At 43.0% G+C, this 19,897-nt stretch overlaps 1 pseudogene; it reads right to left on the reverse strand.

Annotated features, from left to right (window-relative positions):
* Positions 1-256: 256 nt before the first annotated feature.
* Positions 257-19,897, reverse strand: part of LOC145163795 (G-type lectin S-receptor-like serine/threonine-protein kinase At2g19130 pseudogene) — a 31,755-nt pseudogene continuing 12,114 nt past the window's right edge.

The raw sequence follows: 19,897 nt of genomic DNA on the forward strand, positions 1-19,897 counted from the left end.
CATGTTTTGGCTCTGAAAATGATCCATAATATTCCAAAACTACATCTTATCTCATACACACATTAACGTTATAACATGATCAACTAAGCTATATTAGAATGATTATGTAAAATGAAATGCAACTTTTATTCTAGAGTGATCGGCTCTATCAACCATTTATTCGCAAAAAAAAGGTCAATGACTCGTTTATTTTTATCATTGATATAATTTCTAATCACTCACGTGAACATAATAGAGAAAATAAAGAGAATTACATTCAAGAAGATGAGCCCTTTGACTGGGAGCCACCACCAGTGAAATTGCTGTGTACTAGTGAGGGTGAATCAGTGAAGAAAAAAGGATCCTCCATGTTCTCAACATATAAAGTGACAAATTGGGGGATCGGAGGCATGCTCACATCTGAAACCCTTCAAGAATCCGTTCCACCAGACTCATGGCAGGCCTACTCTCTGCCTCATCTTGGATGCACCAACATGCAACTTTTCAAATTTTTGTGACTTCTTCAACACAAGCTTCCTTGTTTAACCTTGTATCTAACAGGCTAAGGATATCACCTCCCTCCATAAGAACATTTGCAACCAAACCTGGGAAGAATGTACTCCTTGAATCTTCACAATGTACTACATTTCGTTTTCCATATACTAATTCAAAAAGCATCATTCCATAGTTATAAACATCTGCTTTGGCTGTGACAGCCACCCCCGATATCCATTCTGGTGCTAGATACCCAGGTTTCCCTCTTATAGTCGTCAAAACCCTACTAAAGTCTCGACCAACAAGCTTTGCCAGACCAAAATCTGCAATTTTTGGACAGAATATGGCATCTAAAAGAATGTTTTCTGGCTTAATGTCACAGTGAATGATACAGTCCCTACACTTCTCATGAAGATAAACCAAACCTCTTGCAGTTCCAAGTGCAATCAGATACCTCGTTTTCCAGTTTAAAGCTTGTTTTTCATGGAAAAGATGGGTGCCCAGAGAACCGTTTGCCATGTAATCATAAACCAACAACTTATTTTTACCTTGAGCACAGAACCCACGAAGGCATACAAGATTAATGTGTTGGATGGTTCTGATGGTGCTAACTTCGCTCCTGAACTCTTCTCTCCTTGAAAACCGAGCGAAAACCACCTCCTCCGGCCCAATTTGTTAGAGAAACTTTTGGTGGCTATTTGTAAATCTTTATACACAAAAGCCACCAATGATCCCTCCATTGTCGTCTTTCCAACACATATACTCTTTCTTCTATAGATTAAAATCAAACTTAGACCCAGTGTAACATCCCAACCGTCAGGTATCATTATTATTCCATTTAGATTTCATGTTTTAAGGTCTACTCGACGAGTTGACGCTGTGAATCGTCGAGTAGCAGCGGGCCTGGACACGTCATTTAATGAGTGACTCGTCGAGTCGGCATGGGGGACTCGACGAGTAGGAGCTGGTAGTGGAAACCCTAAGTTTCAGGGTTTTTGCACCCTATATATTGGACCATTAGTGCCTCCCACTGTCCTCTATCACCCCTTGAGAGCCAGAAACCCTAATTTCCGTGAGTGTGAGCTTGGAGAGTGTTTTTGAGCTTTGAGAAGTTATTTTTGTGAAGGAAACTTGTAGATCAAGAGGCTAGCATCAAGGATTTCGTGTGGATCCAGAGTCTACTTCAGTTTTGGGCACGCCTTGGAGGTAATAAGTTGTTACCTTGACCTCTTTTCTTCTAGAATCATTCATATGCGGAGGCTAGGGCTTTCTTTAGTTATTCATGAAGGGATTTTGGTATGGGAGCTAGATCTGAAGCTGAAACTTCAGATCTGAACCTCTTTTGAGTCCTAAGTCCATAAAGTTTCCAGCTCTTGCAAGGATGAGACTCTCCTAAGGTGTAAAGCTCCATTAGAAGCTTAGATTGGACATTTAGAGACTTTAGGGCGTTGCATGCGTGTAAAGTTTGCAACTTTACGTGATAAACATGTTTTAGAAGCTTGGATCTGTAATCTGGAACCTTGGCATGGCTTAAAAAGTGTCTGCATGGATGAAGGTCTGCAAGGACTCGACGAGTTGCATAGTCAACTCGGCGAGTCATACGAAGATGGTCATGAACTCGTCGATTTGATGAACAACTCGGCGAGTCCGATGAAGATTGCCTTGGGCTCGGCGAGTCGGCTAGGGTTTTTCCCAATCTTTGGACACGAATGAACTCGGCGAGTTAAAGGGGAACTTGACGAGCCAACCACGGATTTCACGACTTCTCGAGTTCAGGAAGGACTTGGCGAGTCGGTGAACTGCACTTGACGAGTCGAGTCAACATGGACTGTTGACTTTGACTGTGGACTTTTACTTTGACCAAGGGTTGACCAGTTGACTTCTGAGGGTATTCTGGTAATTTGGAAATTTATGAAAAAGGGTTGTATGGTAACTATAGGTAGTGGAGTTCGTGTTGGTGATCCGGGAGTTGAGCTTTCTAGTTTCAGACGACACTTGAGAGGTGAGTTATCCTCACTATATCAACAGGGTCTAAGGCACCAAGGCCGGCCCTTTATGGATTTATATCCGGATTATTACATGATGTGTTTATTGTTTTGCATCCTGTTATTTGGCGTGGTGATATGCTTATGCTTAGTGACCTAGTTCGGTCGATGTCCTGGTTATAGGATGTTGCTATGCTATTTGGATCTGTTAGATTGGTTTGACTGTTATTATGATAACATATGATTGTATATGCACATGTTGTTTGATTTGGGGGTTGGGTTGAGGCGGTCCAGTCAGACTGAAGGCTGATTATGCATGCTGTTTGCCTATTTGATTATATGATATGGTTATGAGATTGGTATTTTGGGGGATAGCTCACTAAGCTCTCGGGCTTACAGTTTTAGTTGTGTTTCAGGTACCTCTGGTGATCGCGGGAAGGCGAAGGCATGATCGTACCGCTACTCTCCATGGAAGAGGAGAGGGTAATTCCCAGAGGCATGACAACAGAAATAGGGCGAGCACGGAAGGGATTCGTCTCCGACGCCGACTCGCCTGTAGGAGAAGTAGAAGGAGCAGCAGTCAAAGCAAGCTGGACCAACCGGCGAGGCGGAGGGAGCCGGTCAACTAGATCCACCTCGCGATACTCCAACTTCCCCCGGTAGCGTTTCCGTAGAACCTCATCCATAGACAAAGGGGATTCAGCACCTGGAAAGGATAGAACGCGAAGTATCAGTCACCTAAAAAGAAAAAAAAAGAGAAGAAGAGAAGAGGGAGAAGGAAAAGAGGAAAGAAGAAAGCCAAACAGAGCACTTACCGTCAACGTTGCAAAAGAACACCGCCATTTTGCCACGACGCCTCCAAGAGGGACTCATCCCTACACCAAAAAGGAGGGCCGCAAAGTAGTCCTCAGGAGATACTTGGACACTCTTTAAGTAATTGGCAACGCCCTGATTGTGAGGGAAAAGCTTGGGGATGGTATCAGCAAAGGTATTTGCACGATACCGACCACTCCCAACCAGTTCTTGATTCACCCATAGCCACTTATCCTGCCAGTTCTTGGGGGTTCGTCCGTCGGGAACTAGAGCATGTCCTCCTCGTCGGACTGAAAAGGTACATTTATCTCCGGTGACGCAGAATCTGAAGAAGTACTTAAAAATGAAATAATTGGGAAGATAGCCATTGGCCCTGCAGATCATCTCGAATGCTACCACTTTGTTAACAACATTTGGGGTCAGCATCTGCAAGCCACAACCATCCTTCTGGAGAACTTCTTCCTGAAAGTCCGTCAACGGGAAACGAATGCCAGCGTCCAGGGTTTTCAAATAAACCCTGATTTTGCCAGAAGGGGGGATTGAGATGCTAGAGCCTGGAGAAGGAAATTCCACGCCCTCCACAAAAGATAAACCATATGAAATTTCAAGCTGGCGGTATTCAGCGGCGGAGGGAAGGATACCAGGAAGACTCGCCATAGAGGAGGAGAAAAAAGAAAAACACAGAGAAAGGAAGACGGAGAAGGATAAGGGAAGAGTGAAGGCAAAAAGGAAACCCTATAAGCGTTTTTATAAAGGAACAGAAAAGGCGGGGCGTTCCAGCCGAGCTAAGCCCAGCGGGCTCAGCGCCCGCCAGCGCCTCTGTGGACAGAATGCCCAGGCAAGGGGCTCGCGCCCGCCAAAGAACGCTCCCAGCTCCAAGACAATGGGAGCATCGGAGGGGATCCCAGTGGACATGGGAGTCGGAGGCTGAGATGCGGGAGCATTACCCGCAGTTATTCGCTACAGCAGACTTCGAGGAAGAAGTCTAAGTTAAGTGGGGGAGAATTGTAACATCCCAACCATCAGGTATAATTATTATTCCATTTAGATTCCATGTTTTAAGGTCTACTCGACGAGTTGACGTTGTGACTCGTCGAGTAGCAGCGGGCCAGGACACATCATTTAATGAGTGACTCGTCGAGTCGACATGGGGGACTCGACGAGTAGGAGCTGGTAGTGGAAACCCTAAGTTTCAGGGTTTTTGCACCCTATATATTGGACCACTGTCCTCTATCACCCCTTGAGAGCCAGAAACCCTAATTTCCGTGAGTGTGAGCTTGGAGAGTGTTTTGGAGCTTTGAGAAGTGATTTTTGTGAAGGAAACTTGTAGATCAAGAGGCTATCATCAAGGATTTCGTGTGGATCCAGAGTCTACTTCAGTTTGGGCACGCCTTGGAGGTAATAAGTTGTTACCTTGACCTCTTTTCTTCTACAATCATTCATATGCGGAGGCTAGGGCTTTCTTTAGTTATTCATGAAGGGATTTTGTATGGGAGCTAGATCTGAAGCTGAGACTTCAGATCTGAACCTCTTTTGAGTCCTAAGTACATAAAGTTTCCAGCTCTTGCAAGGATGAGACTCTCCTAAGGTGTAAAGCTCCATTAGAAGCTTAGATTGGTCATTTAGAGCCTTTAGGGCCTTGCATGCGTGTAAAGTTTGCAACTTTACGTGATAAACATGTCTTAGAAGCTTGGATCTATAATCTGGAACCTTGGCATGGCTTAAAAAGTGTCTGCATGGATGAAGGTCTGCAAGGACTCGGCGAGTTGCATAGTCAACTTTGCGAGTCATATGAAGATGGCCATGAACTCGTCGAGTTGATGAACAACTCGGCGAGTCCGATGAAGATTGCCTTGGGCTCCGCGAGTCAGTCGACTGACTCGGCGAGTCGGCTAGGGTTTTTCCCAATCTTTGGACACGTATGAACTCGGCGAGTTAAAAGGGAACTCGACGAGCCAACTAAGGATTTCACGACTTCTCGAGTTCAGGAAGGACTCGACGAGTCGGTGAACTGCACTCGACGAGTCGAGTCAACATGGACTGTTGACTTTGACTGTGGACTTTGAATTTGACCAAGGGTTGACCAGTTGACTTCTAAGGGTATTCTGGTAATTTGGAAATTTATGAAAAATGGTTGTATGGTAACTATAGGTGGTGGAGTTCGTGTTGGTGATCCGAGAGTTGAGCTTTCTAGTTTCGGACGACACTTGAGAGGTGAGTTATCCTCACTATATCAACAGGATCTAAGGCACCAAGACCGGCCCTTTATGAATTTGTATCCGGATTATTACATGATATGTTTATTGTTTTGCATCCTGTTAGTTAGGGTGGTGATATGCTTATGCTTAGTGACGTGGTTCGGTCGATGTCCTGGTTATAGGATGTTGCTATGCTATTTGGATATGTTAGATCGATTTGACTATTATTATGATAGCATATGATTGTATATGCACACGTTGTTTGATTTGGGGGTTGGGTTGAGGCGGTCCTGCTTTGTGCTGAAGGCCAACATACCCATGGCGGTCCGGATGTACTACAGACCCAGGAGGGGATGCTAGTCAGACCGAAGGCCTGACGAGCGGTCCGGATAGGCTGTAGGCCCTGCGAGGCGGTCCAGACGTGCCGAAGGCGCGAAGAGCGGTCCAGATAGATTAAAGGCCTGCGAGGCGGTCCAGTGAGGCTGAAGGCTCATTATGCATGTTGTTTGCCTATTTGATTATATGATATGGTTATGAGATTGGTATTTTGGGGGATAGCTCACTAAGCTCTCGGGCTTACAGTTTCAGTTGTTGTTTCAGGTACCTCTGGTGATCGCAGGAAGGCAAAGGCATGATCGTACCGCTCCTCCTGCTGTTATGATTTTTATGATTTGATACTGGGATACTCTGATAATTAGTATTTTGAAAACAAACTATGTAATGTTTAAATGGTTTCAAGTGTTTTGAAAAAGTTTAAAATTAGCTTGAAAATTTTGGGTGTTACAAGTTGGTATCAGAGCCTTGGTTTGAATGAATTGGAGGAACACTCGTGTAACTCCAGTCTCAAATCAAGGAAAGGATTTTCAAATTGATTTTTTCAAAAATGTTTTCAAAATAAGTAAAGGAGGATGCAGGGTGTACGATCAGCCGAAGCCAGTAAGTAGACCCCAAAATACCATACAGTTATTGATTATGTGATATGTTAGAACAACATGCTAGTGATAGGCTAGGGATCTTCAGGAATTGCATGATAGAGTTTCCTGATTACATGATGCCTGCTAGCCTAGGGTGTCCTTTATATGAGATTGACTTCATTACTGTAGTTGCTTAGTGTATGCATCACTGTTATACATAATTAAGATCTTATAGCCTGAGAATGTTTGATTTGGACTTATGTTCTGTTCTTGTTTGATTGGGAGCTTAGGGTAGGATTGGATATTCGAACGTCTATAAGGTCCAGCGTTATGTATGGCTAGCATACACTAGTGCTGCAGGGTTGGTGGAAGTTTCATGGATGGGTGAGTTGTGTGGGACCGGTAGGTCAGTTGTGAGACGGTTAGCTTTCCTCTAGGAGTGAGGATTGAGTGCTCGCTATGTTTATGTACATTGTTAGGGTGTTGTGGTGATACTTGAGACAAATGTGGGTAGGTGTGGAAGGTAGTATGGGCCCGTACTACTGAAAGCACGGGACCCATACGCGTAGCAAGGAAGTCACAACCCCTAGAGATTAGTCGGGAGTTGGTTCCCGGTTATTTATGCGGATTGTCTGATATCTTCCTGTTATGTTTCAGAATGGCGATGACGAGACGCTTTGTGGCTGGTGTTGGGTTTTGAGCATTCTAACACTCCTAAGTATACATGCAACCCTAAATACCTTGGATCTATGTTTTCTCTATTATACATGCAAATATGATTATCCAAGGTATTATTCTAACTAGCATACCAAAACATTGATACTAGGATAATAAAATAGATAGAATACATACCTTGTTGTTGTTGCTTGACTCCATGAAGATTGAGAGCGTAGTGCCGCAAGTGTGACACCTCAAATGGTTCACACAACATCATGAACTCTTGGAATAACCATGAGAAGAAGACATACATGTTCAAATCGGCTAGCCCTCAAAATATGTATCACTAGTGCCAATTTCTTGAACTAAAGGGGTTCTTATATAGTGTGGCTATTAGGGTTACACCATGTAACTCATGACTTTACCCATTCCTTATGCTCCATGGGTTTTAACCTCCATGGAGTATCCATGGATCACCACATGGGTTAAACCCAACATAAAGGAATCTTGGATCATAAACCCACATATATAAGAATGAATGATTTACACAATCAATCCCCATATATTTAATTAGTCTCTTTTTGATCACTAAATTAAGTCCAAATTAATTCTTGATCAATACTAATTAAATAACATGATTTCATATTAATATATTAGAACTTATAATATATTAATATGTCACAAAATGTCTTTTCCTCATAAACGGTCTATCCAAATGTTCCGATGCCATGCAACCCCAATGGACCATGCCGAGTCGGGTCAAGTACATACCAATTATATTTATGGACTTAGACACTAATCCAACAGTCTCCCACTTGGATAAGTCTAAAACTATTATTGCGTATGACTTCAGGAACCAACTGGCAATCGTAGCTCTCAAAAGCCGCTGTCGAACTCTGACCTTGTAGATGAACTCTGACCTTTGTAAATGACTTGTCCATTAGATAAGGGATCATATATTCCTCCATTCTAGATATCATATGGACTGAGAAATGGATTATAATCATTCTCTCTGTCCATTTGTTGTTTCCCGATTTCCGATTTATGACGACTGACTAATTGAACAAATCAAACCAGCCCTGGCTCGGCCGAGCACTTCCATTTGTCATCATCAAATCATTGAGGGGCCCACAGATATCGCTTTTATCCCGAAGGTAAAAGGAATGGATAAACTTCGACTCATATGGCTTGTTCTACTACTTGTTGAATCATACACAAAGGCACGTTTTATAACACCGAGTTACCGAATGCGTTTTCGTGCAATCAATGTACAACCAACTCATAGTAACAACTCATATCTCTAGGTTTGAAGAATATAAGATATTATCGTCTCATGATCACTCGTGATAAAATCCATGAAGTGATTCCAATGAGCGCGGGTTGAATCCAATACTCAGAACTTATGAGCACTCATGAGTGTTGTAGCCCCTTGTCCAACATCTTAGACCTCTACAAGCCAACCCATGACAGTCTTGATTCATATCTACTTCCAACATATGACCGACTGTGGATAGTTTGAATAACTTAGACAATCAGGAAGAACGACCTAGTTATTCTGGAAGTCAAAACATGCAAAATGAAACACAATAATAATAGAATCTAATATGCTATCAAAACCTATGAACATAAATAAAACACCTTTTATTTATCACCATATGATTACACATTATTCATTGTATACTGTTTCAGCTATCAACTTTATTCTTGAATTTAAAACAATAGTTGTCCCATGCTCCAAGCATGTACACTATGTTTTCTAAACACTAGTCATGCCATACACCAAGTATGCATACTATGTTTGTCTATGATCTTCACTTTGTGAATTAGATCAATTGAACATAACTCCAATGATCCTCTTTCACAGTCCCAAATCCTTACTGCAAATGCAAGAATTCCAAATTCATGCCATTTACTGAAATATGTTAGATTCTAAACTTATATGCATTGATCCTCCTGTAATGATTATGCACAGAGTCAGAAAGACTTGACAACAACCATTACAGAGCATTCCAAGGAGATCAACTCCTTGGAAACATCCTTCTTGCATTAAGTTTCCTAATGTTACACAGATTGAATAATTTCCAACTTTGAAACATTTCCATATTCCATTTTGACTATCACTTCTGAACAAGAGTTGCCTCCTTACAGATTATGTCAATATGGTCCTTCCAGAATTAACACTATACTTCCAACTGTCCTTGAGCAACCAATCTTTGGTAAACCTTAGATTGTCCTCGACAATTGCTTAATCCTTTTAGTCATATCCAGTTCTAGACCTTTTCCCTTCTTAATGCCCCAGGCATTTGGAAAATTTTAGAAAGGATAAATATAGCACATGTAATCGATCCTATATCCGAAGCATATGGGGCACGAGTCATGATGTCTCACATAAAGACTAAACCAGTCTTTTGCTATAACATTTCCATTTCTATTTGCCAAGTTCTCATAATTCAGATTATGAAAAGGGATGCCGTAATCATAATCGAATTTTAGAACGCAAATAATGGACCCATATATAGAATTTCCTTATGTTGAGTCATTCCAACATGAAATTCATATATATATCCTTGACTAAATACGACTCAAAACCTCAATCTAAGCTTTTAGAATTGAAATGAAGTATAATTTCCTCTCCCTTAATTATAGCAAAACAACTTTTTCAACCCCTGCAGCCTCACGAATTGAAACTTTTGTTTTCTATAATTAACATTGCTAACTTGCAATCTTTATCATAATTATCATGCTCCCACTATCATGATGATTATTAGCATAACACTCATGCTCCCACTAGCTTTCATATGTAATTAGAAATCAACTGGACTTCTAGAAATCAATACTTTATTGACTTTCTTACCAAAGTTCAGATTTCTGATACTAGATTGCTTTGATAAAACTTTATCAATATCATACACCTTATCTTAAATAGCTCACATGTGTGTTTAAACAATTTTAAGAACTATGAAAAGGGATGCCGTAATCATAGTCTCGATTGTTTAGACCTTTACCACTTCTCACAAGTCCATGTTAGTGTGCTGGTTAACCACACACGCTCCACTAACGACTTTGAGAATGCAAATATCACAATTGCTATCTAGCTAAAATCTACTTAGTGAAAGTGTTTCCTCACCATCATTTTCATGAATCGGAGAGAAACCTTATGACACTTAGATTTTATGGTGTATGAGTTCCTATCCATATGAATTTTGTCAAAACTATAATCACAAGAAAAGGTTACTGACAAATCCACACTTATATGGATTAAACTTGTGCAATCTTAAATTCTTGCCATTTGGCAGCTCAAGGGCCTGCCATTGCTTCCAAGTAGCTGTGCAACCAATTGAGAACTCTCAGAACTCCTATGCAAAGCCAACTTGAATAGGCATAGACATGTCGACACGATAGGTTATAAACCTCAAGTCGTGTGCTAGTGAAGAACTTCAGGTTTTATTATTGATTAGTTCTTGAGACTTTCAAGACCTTTAAGACTCCCACTGTCCTCTTGACATATAAGACTTTCTTGTCAGATATTCAAGAGATAGTGTGGATTCTAATAAAGACAAACACTTCACACAATTGGCCTTAGTTGGTCTTTGTTTTATCCAAAACATCACAACTTACCAATTTCAAATGTACAAGAGTAAAAAACTTTTACTCTTACATTTGACAAGTGTTTTAAACCTTCTTTAAGACATGTCACTCAAGTTACAATCTTAGAGTATAACTCTAAGAATTATTTTTGGAACGAAGTATAAATCATCTTCTTGATTTAACCACTTCAACAATTCATAGCTCCTCTTCTTAGCTACCAGAATGGACTTAGAGGATGAATTGCGATAAGGTCTCTTAATCATTAAGATGATTATATAACATGATACTAAAGTACTCTCCCATCTTTTCAGATTTGAGAAACTTTTATCTTTCTGCCTAAGTTGATTCTTCTTATTCGCTCTGCCATACATTGAAACCTTTTCCAATGTCTTAGAATTACACTTAAGCTTGTAAGTATAACCATATTTACTGAGTTTTAGTAAATAATGACGAATAGTCTTAACGATTATTTGTGGTGGGCTTGATCAGTGCACAAGAATGTGTACTCGATCCTTTACTTGACTCACACATCCATGTGAACAAGTAGTTAATCTTAATTTTTCCAATGCTTGAAAGTTCTTATTCATCATGCTATACAACTTGCATGATTCCAAGTTTCTATCCAACTGAAACTTAGGTGGTGAGAATCTTTCCTTATTTGGTAAATTTAGACACTACCACAAATGAAAGAATCAAATTCATATTTCCACTCTTGCTCTTAATGGAATCTTATAAGCAACAAAAGTTTTCACAAATGCCATTGTAAGGATATTTTAAAATAAATAAAATAAAATAAAAAAATTTCTTTTATTTTAAAACTTTGCGGAAAAACTATCCTTACAATCCAAAAGCACATGAAAACTTTGTTGTTATTTATTCCTAAGCAAAATATCATAACTCTTAAGAAGTAGCTCAAGAATCCGATCTTCAAACTATGCGATAGAAATCCATCAATGCCATCAGATTCAACATATTCTTTCTTTAAGTTTCTTCACTTTTTCTTTGATTCTTAAAACATCAACATGTGACCAAGTCACATCATGTATCAAGAATCTTAGAATAGAAACTTAGCAGAGTTAGATAGTGGACTTTACCCGAAGTAGAGTCAAACTTATTGACTTTAATATCCTTAGGTAAATTTGGCAGCTTCGCAACCAATGCCCCTTTCTTTGGCAATAGACCCTTGATAATGGGACTATCTCAGACTTAGCCGTTCTCTTTACCATTTGGTCAACCGAGTTGACTATGGCCGATCCCTTTCCATTGGGAAGAGAGAGCTTTACTGGATATCCAATGTCATCATTGTCAATGTCCATAAAGTTTTAGGAAGTTGATCTTAGCAAATAGAAAAGATCATTAAGGGTCTTGTCATAGTCTGTTTCATAGGAGTCCCAAAGGAACTCACTATGTGACTTAGAAAATAGTTGAGTCACCAACTTTCTCAAGACTTTGACACCCAACTCTCCCGGCTTGTCAATATCTGACTACATCTCCAAGATGTGATCACATATAGACCTTTGCTTGCCAATAGGGCTTGAGTGACCTTAAACTTTTCAAGAACTTTAGGGAGAATAATTAGAGGAGCTGAAAGAAGTATGATTTCCATGGGACATCATCTTCATTTAGGAAAGCTTGTTTCAAGAGATTTGGGAAGATCATAGATGTCTAAACTTAGACATCTTTTGGGAGATTATTCAAGATAGTTGATCTAAAGTCCTTAATATAACACCCAATATGAAATATTAAGGCTAGGATCCAACAACCTATTTATAATTGGAAGAGGGATGCCGTAATCCAAGTTATAAAATAGTTGAAGGTAGGTAAATGACGATTTACCAATTTCCACCATGAAAAACGAAATATAACTAAGTTTTAATTGGATTTGAAACTCCTAGATCTTTTGAGATACATTGAACTTTCAATGGCATGTTTGAATCTCGATTGTGCCCTCTCAAGTTTGTGACTGGGATGCCGAGGATCACAAACAAGGTGTGAATAACCATACAAATTGACTTGGTACCCTCAACAATATTACCTAATCGATGTGCCGGTTAACCACACACGCTCCACCGATCTATAATAAAGTTAAGTTACCCTTTGCCAGTCTTACTAGTCCATGTTAGTGTGCCGGTTAACCACACACGCTCCACTAACGACTTGGTAAGGTACAAAGTGTAATTTTATGGGCTAGCACCAATTTCACATTTTCCTAAGTAACTATGATTGGGAATTTATAAATGTTTAGTTACTTAGTATTTATCATTAATACTTTTAATGAAGGGAAAATTATAGTCCTTTCCTACCCGTTCGGCTAACGACCCTCCACCAGTCAAGGAAGCGGTGGGTGAGAGTGGACACCCATTAAACTGCCATTTTATAGGCAGTAACCTTATACCCCCCTTATAGACCGGCTTCGTGAATGAGGCCTACTAACGGTAAGATTGACTTTATCTTATACATATCTATATAATTAAAATTATAATAATAGTATAAGGGTTTGAATTTTAACTTTTAAAATTCTAAGGGGCTAACTTGGAATTAAAGTATTCATAAGTGAAACTTTTCAAATTCCAAAACTTGAGGGCAAGTTTTGAAACTATTCAAAACTAATTAATTCCATAACTTATGTGTTTAAATTAGTTTTAATTAAAAAACTCTTCAAGTTCCATAACTTGAGGACAAGTTATGGAAGACTTTAAACTAATAAAAGAATGTAACTTTTCTTTATTTTATAACTTATGGAATTATTTAAGGTTACACATTTTATTACTTAATGAAGTGACTCTTGAACCTCCATAACTTGAGGACAAGACTCTTCATTTTTGTAACCATTACCAACTTTTATGAGTTTTATGAAACTTAAATGTGACTTTTCATATAACTTGAGGACAAGTTACAAAAACACATTTTAGAATCAAATCTTAGATTAAAATGGATTGAAAACACATAATCAATTAACTTTTCTATTAATCTAAGCAACTCATAAGATAAAGATAATTCAAATCAAACTTTTTCATGTAATTAGCCTAATCACTAAACTAATACAAAACATGAATCTATTGACAATTATCTTTGAAATTGGATTAGTATGAACATTACCACATCAAAAACAAGTTTATAAGTCCAAAAACAGCTTAGGGTAATGTTCCTAGTCCATTTCTAGCCAAAAACCTCGAAAATATGCTGTCTGGGGCTCCTACTCGTCGAGTGTATCAACCTACTCGTGGAGTAGGATGATTTTCTTCATGGATTCGGCGAGTTCATCAGTGGACTTGGCGAGTCCAGTGCCCAGAATGCCCGAAATTCGACTTTTTCAGCATTTTTCAGCAATTTGCGTCAAGTATAATTGAAAACAAGCCTAGGCTCTGATACCACTGTTGGGTTTTGAGCATTCTAACACTCCTAAGTGTACATGCAACCCAAAATACCTTGGATCTAGGATAATAAAATAGATAGAATACATACCTTGTTGTTGTTGCTTGACTCCATGAAGCTTGAGAGCCTAGTGCCCCAAGTGTGACACCTCAAATGGTTCACACAACATCATGAACTCTTGGAATAACCATGAGAAGAACACATACATGTTCAAATTGGCTAGCCCTCAAAATATGTATCACTAGTGCCAATTTCTTGAACTAAAGGGGTTCTTATATAGTGTGGCTATTATGGTTACACCATGTAACTCATGACTTTACCCATTCCTTATGCTCCATGGGTTTTAACCTCCATGGAGTATCCATGGATCACCACATGGGTTAAACCAAACATAAAGGAATCTTGGATCATAAGCCCACATATATAAGAATGAATGATTTACACAATCAATCCCCGTATATTTAATTAGTCTCTTTTTGATCACTAAATTAAGTCCAAATTAATTCTTGATCAATACTAATTAAATAACATGATTTCATATTAATATATTAGAACTTATAATATATTAATATGTCACAAAATGTCTTTTCTTCATAAACGGTCTATCCAAATGTTCTGATGCCATGCAACCCAAATGGACCATGTCGAGTCGGGTCAAGTACATACCAATTATAGTTATGGACTTAGACACTAATCCAACAACTGGATCAGGTTCGGGATCTGGGTCAGGAGACGAAGGCCAGGAGGGGCCAACAACACCTGAGCCGATGATGCAGATGGGTACGAACGAGTTGGATGCCAGGATTCGAGAGATCCTGCATGATGAGGTTGCTGGTATGTTCCGGGCACAGCTGCCGCAGATGTTCGGGTCGATTAAGACCGCCATGGTTGAGTACTTTGATGAGCGCTACGCGGCTCTCGCAGAGACAGCTGCCGCAGCAGCTGCATCAGATCTATCCGCGACAAGGGTAGGAGTCAGTAGGGGTTTCCAGTACCAGGACTTCGATAACAAGAAGCCCCCGGCATTTGACGGTACCCAGGATCCTATTCGATCCATGAGGTGGTTATCCGAAGTGGAGGGTTGTTTCTTCACGTGTTCATGTCCTACTGACCAAAAGGTTAGGTGCGCCCTGAACATGCTGAGGCTCGGGGCCAAGGACTGGTGGAGGCCGACGACAGGGTCATACTCGGATGAGCAGAGAGCTGCGGTTACTTGGGATCAGTTCCGGGACATGTTCCGCGCCCGTTACATTCCGCAGGTCGATTGGTAATGTTTGGCACAAGAGTTTTTGAGTCTGAGACAGGATGGAGAGACGGTGACGGAGATCACCTGCATGTTCACTGAGAGGGCGATGTTCTTCCCTGAATTTGCGTCTGAGCAGGCCCAGATGACACAGTATCTGAGCATGCTCAAGACTAATATTCGACAGTTTGTTGCCACACAGCGATGTGATACTCTATTGGAGTTACAGGAGGCCGCTAGGCGGCGTGAGTTGGAGATCGAGCTACAGTTGAGGGAGCAGCGGCCAGCCCCGGCGCAATTACAGCCGGCGCCGAAGCGGTCTAAGACCGTTGATTATAGGATTGGGGGTCAGCAGGGCCGCACTTGTGGAAAGTGCGGCAAGGGTCATACTGGGGCTTGTCGAGCTAGTAGCAGGTGCCACAAGTGTGGCAAGGAGGGGCATTTTGCTAGGGACTGCCGTCAGTCTGCCCCTGCCTCGGATATGAGGATATGCTATCATTGTCAACAAGTTGGTCACGTGAAGACCAACTGTCCACAGCTTGCGGCCAAGCCGGCGCAGGCTCCAACGTCGGCTACACTGAGGATTACCGATGGGAGGCAGGGTAGGGCAGAGCGCCCGAAGGCTCAGGGGCGCGCCTTTTAGCTTACGGCCGAGGAGGCCAGGGCAGCACCGGATGTGGTTGTTGGTATGTTTCTATCCTTTATCTCATTTACTATATCTCCTGTATGCTTATCTATTGTGCTTGTGGTTAGGTACGTTCCTAGTGAACTCCTTACCTGCATTGGTTTTATTTGACTCGGGGGCGAGTTGGTCTTTTGTATCTCAGACATTTAGTAGGGAGTTCAGAGTGCCAGTAGGCGAGCTAGAGTGTCCGTTGCGAGTTTCTATCGCCAACGAACACGGGGTTTCTGCTTCTTCGATCTATCGAGGGTGCGAGATGGAGATCTTCGCGGTACCTTTTCCGATTGACTTAATTCTGATCCCCATGGGGAATGTGTGCGTGATTGTGGGGATGGACTGGCTCAGTCGTTTCAGTGCCATGATTGACTGTGAGGGTCAGCGGGTAGTGGTTCGAACCCCAAGTGGGGGAGAGTTGATTGTATATGGCGAGGGCACCAGAGTGGGATCAGAATTTTGTTTAGCCGCCAGGGCTCGGCAGTATATTCAGCACGGGGGTGCGGGTTACTTGGCGTATGTATTGGATATGCGAGCCAGGGATTAGATTTCGGTTTCCGATGTTCCGGTGGTTAGGGAGTTTTGAGATGTGTTTCCGGAGGAGTTGCCAGGGATACCTCCGGAGAGGCAGGTCGAGTTCAGGATCGACCTGGTGCCAAGTGCGGCCCCTATCGCTAAGGCGCTGTACCGATTGGCACTGCCAGAGATGTAGGAGCTGTCGTCACAGCTACAGGAACTGCTAGGCAAGCAGTTCATTCGACCTAGCAGTTCTCCCTGGGGAGCACCGATTCTTTTTGTCTGGAAGAAGGACGGTTCGCACCAGATGTGCATTGATTATCGGGAGTTGAATAAGTTAACGGTGAAGAACTGTTACCCACTCCCGAGGATAGACGATCTCTTCGATCAGTTGCAGGGCGCGTCTTGGTTTTCCAAGATAGACTTTAGGTCTGGGTATCATCAGGTCAGGGTCAGAGAGGAGGACGTAGAGAAGACCGTGTTTCGAACTCGTTATGGACATTATGAGTTCGTGGTGATGTCGTTTGGGCTCACCAACGCGCCAGCAGTGTTCATGGACCTAATGAATCGGGTCTGCAGACCGATGCTCGATCGCTCGGTTATAGTGTTTATAGACGATATCTTGGTGTATTCCAAGGCCCGAGAGCAGCATGAGGAGCATCTACGGGAGTTATTGGGAGTTCTGAGACGAGAACGGCTGTACGCCAAGTTCTCGAAGTGTGAGTTTTGGCTACGAGAGGTCCAGTTCCTCGGACACCTTGTTAACCAGGAGGGGATTTTGGTCAATCCGGCCAAAATCGAGGCGGTTATGCAGTGGGAGGTTCCGAAATCTCCCTTAGACATCAGAAGCTTTTTGGGATTGGCAGGGTACTACCGGAGATTCATACAGGACTTCTCTAAAATTGCGGTACCCCTCACTCGTCTGACGAGGAAGGGGGTGGATTTCCGGTGGGGCCCTGAGAAGCAGAGGGCGTTTGAGACCCTCCGACAGCGGTTGTGCGAGGCCCCAATCTTGACACTCCCGGAGGGAGTAGAGGATTTTGTAGTTTTCTGTGATGCATCCATCACAGGTATAGGGGTGGTCCTCATGCAGAAAGGGCGAGTGATAGCTTATGCGTCGCGGCAGTTGAAGCCGCATGAGACGAGATACCCTACGCATGACTTTGAGCTAGGGGCGGTGGTGTTCGCCCTCAAGATATGGAGACATTACCTTTATGGGGTCCGATGTACCATTTACACGGATCACAAGAGCTTGAGATATATCATGGATCAGCCGAACCTGAACATGAGGCAACACAGGTGGCTGGATGTAGTCAAGGACTACGATTGCGAGATCCTTTACCACCCTGGTAAAGAGAATGTGGTTGCGGACGCTTTGAGCCGAAAGTCAGCTAGGTCTTCCACCCCAGTGGTATGTATGAGGATAGCAATGGACTCTCCGCTTGTGAGTTTGATCAGAGATGCCCAGGTTGAGGGCATGCGACCAGAGAATTGGAAGCTGGAGAGGATCAAGGGTGAGAATACCCGGTTTGAGCAGGACAGTCGGGGATTATTGAACCGATGCGGTCGGGTTTGGGTTCCGGCGTCTGGTGGGGTTAGGCAGACGGTTATGGAGGAGGCTCATAAGTCTCACTTCTCTATTCACCCGGGGCCACCAAGATGTACCGGGACTTGAGTTTGAGCTATTGGTGGCCGTGCATGAAGCGAGAAATCGCTTGGTACGTCGAGAGGTGTTTGACCTGTAGGATGGACAAGGCTGAGCATCAGAGGCCGCATGGCAAGCTGCAGCCCCTGGAGATCCCCATGTGGAAATGGGAATAGATCACGATGGATTTTATTACCAAGTTGCCGAGGACGGCGAAGGGGTTTGACGCTATATGGGTCATTGTGGATCGATTGACTAAGAGTGCCAATTTCTTGGCCATACGGGAGACCTCATCGGTCGAGAAATTGGCCGACGTGTACGTTCGCGAGATCGTGTCTCGCTATGGGGTTCCCGTTTCCATTGTCTCTAATCGAGATGTCAGGTTTACCTCCCGTTTCTGGTAGAAGTTTCACGAGGAGCTGGGCACACGGTTGCACTTCAGCACAACATTCCATCCGCAGACTGATGGTCAGAGTGAGCGGACCATTCAGACCCTCGAGGATATGTTGAGGGCGTGTGTCATTGATTTTGGTGGGAGCTGGGATTCCCACCTATCGCTTGCAGAGTTCGCCTACAACAACAACTATCATTCCAGCTTTGGCGCCCCGCCATTCGAGCTATTGTACGGGCGGAGATGTCGCACCCCGGTTTGTTAGGGTGAGGTTGGTCACAGGGTGATGGGTCGGACGGAGGTGGTCTTGCAGACTACCGAGAAGATTCAGCAGATTAGGCAGCGGCTGCAGACTGCTAAAAGTCGGCAGAAGAGTTACGCTGACCGGCGCCGCTCCGAGTTAGACTTTCAGGTCAGTGATATGGTACTCCTGAAGGTCTCGCCTTGGAAGGGTGTGATCCGCTTCAGGAAGAGGGGAAAATTGGGACCCCGATATATTGGGCCGTCCAGGATCATTGCCAGGGTTGGCAAGGTGGCTTACAGGCTAGAGCTGCCAGATGAGCTCAGCCGAATTTACAGCACATTTCACGTTTCGCAATTGCGAAAGTGTATTATGGACCCGGAGGCAGTAGTACCACTGGATGACATTCAGGTTGATGAGCGCCTGAATTATATTGAGAGGCCGGTTTCCGTCTTGGAAAAGAAAGTGAAAGTCCTGCGTAACAAGGAGGTTCCATTGGTGAAGATATGATGACGTGCCTAAGACGGCACGACATAATCACGCCTAACCAGAGCGCCAAGCGTTCCAGCCGGTCTAAGCCCAGCGGGCTCAGCGCCCGCCAACGCCTCTGGGGACAGAATGCCCAGGCGAGGGGCTCGCGCCCGCCAAAGAACGCTCCCATCTCCAAGACAAAAGAGACAATCAGGGGACAAACAGTGGATCAGGCCATTACCGACAGAGCCAATAAGAGCGCTCTAACGGTTGAGGATGCACGATCCTCCAATCAGCGCCTCTGATCTTGTCTCTCCAAAAAGCGATCCTGTCCAGTACGGACTGGGCAAAAGCGCTAGGTATAAAAGGATGCACCTCGGACTCACAAGGTAAGCTCTTCTCTCCAAAAGAAGATACCACAAACCCTGGATACCTTCTAACTTGATTGTCAGAGCGTTCTTCCGGGAGCACCCTCCCGGGAAACGGCTGACGGCCTCTCTTTCTTGTGATCTTGCAGAGGCAACGAGGAACCTGATTCACCAGTATTAATCCGACTGAAGCTTAGGTCGCATCATTTGGCGCCATCCGTTTGTGAGACGAAGAACACAAACTAAAGCAGAAGGCTGAAGAATCAATGGCGTCCGACGGCAGCGATGGACACGATGGCAATCAGGCTAGTCCCATATGCTCCATGTCAACGTTGGACGAAA

The sequence above is a fragment of the Lactuca virosa genome, chromosome 3, assembly GCF_052849685.1.
Source record: "Lactuca virosa cultivar CGN04683 chromosome 3, Lactuca_virosa_CGN04683_v6, whole genome shotgun sequence".
Taxonomy (NCBI): Eukaryota; Viridiplantae; Streptophyta; class Magnoliopsida; order Asterales; family Asteraceae; genus Lactuca; species Lactuca virosa.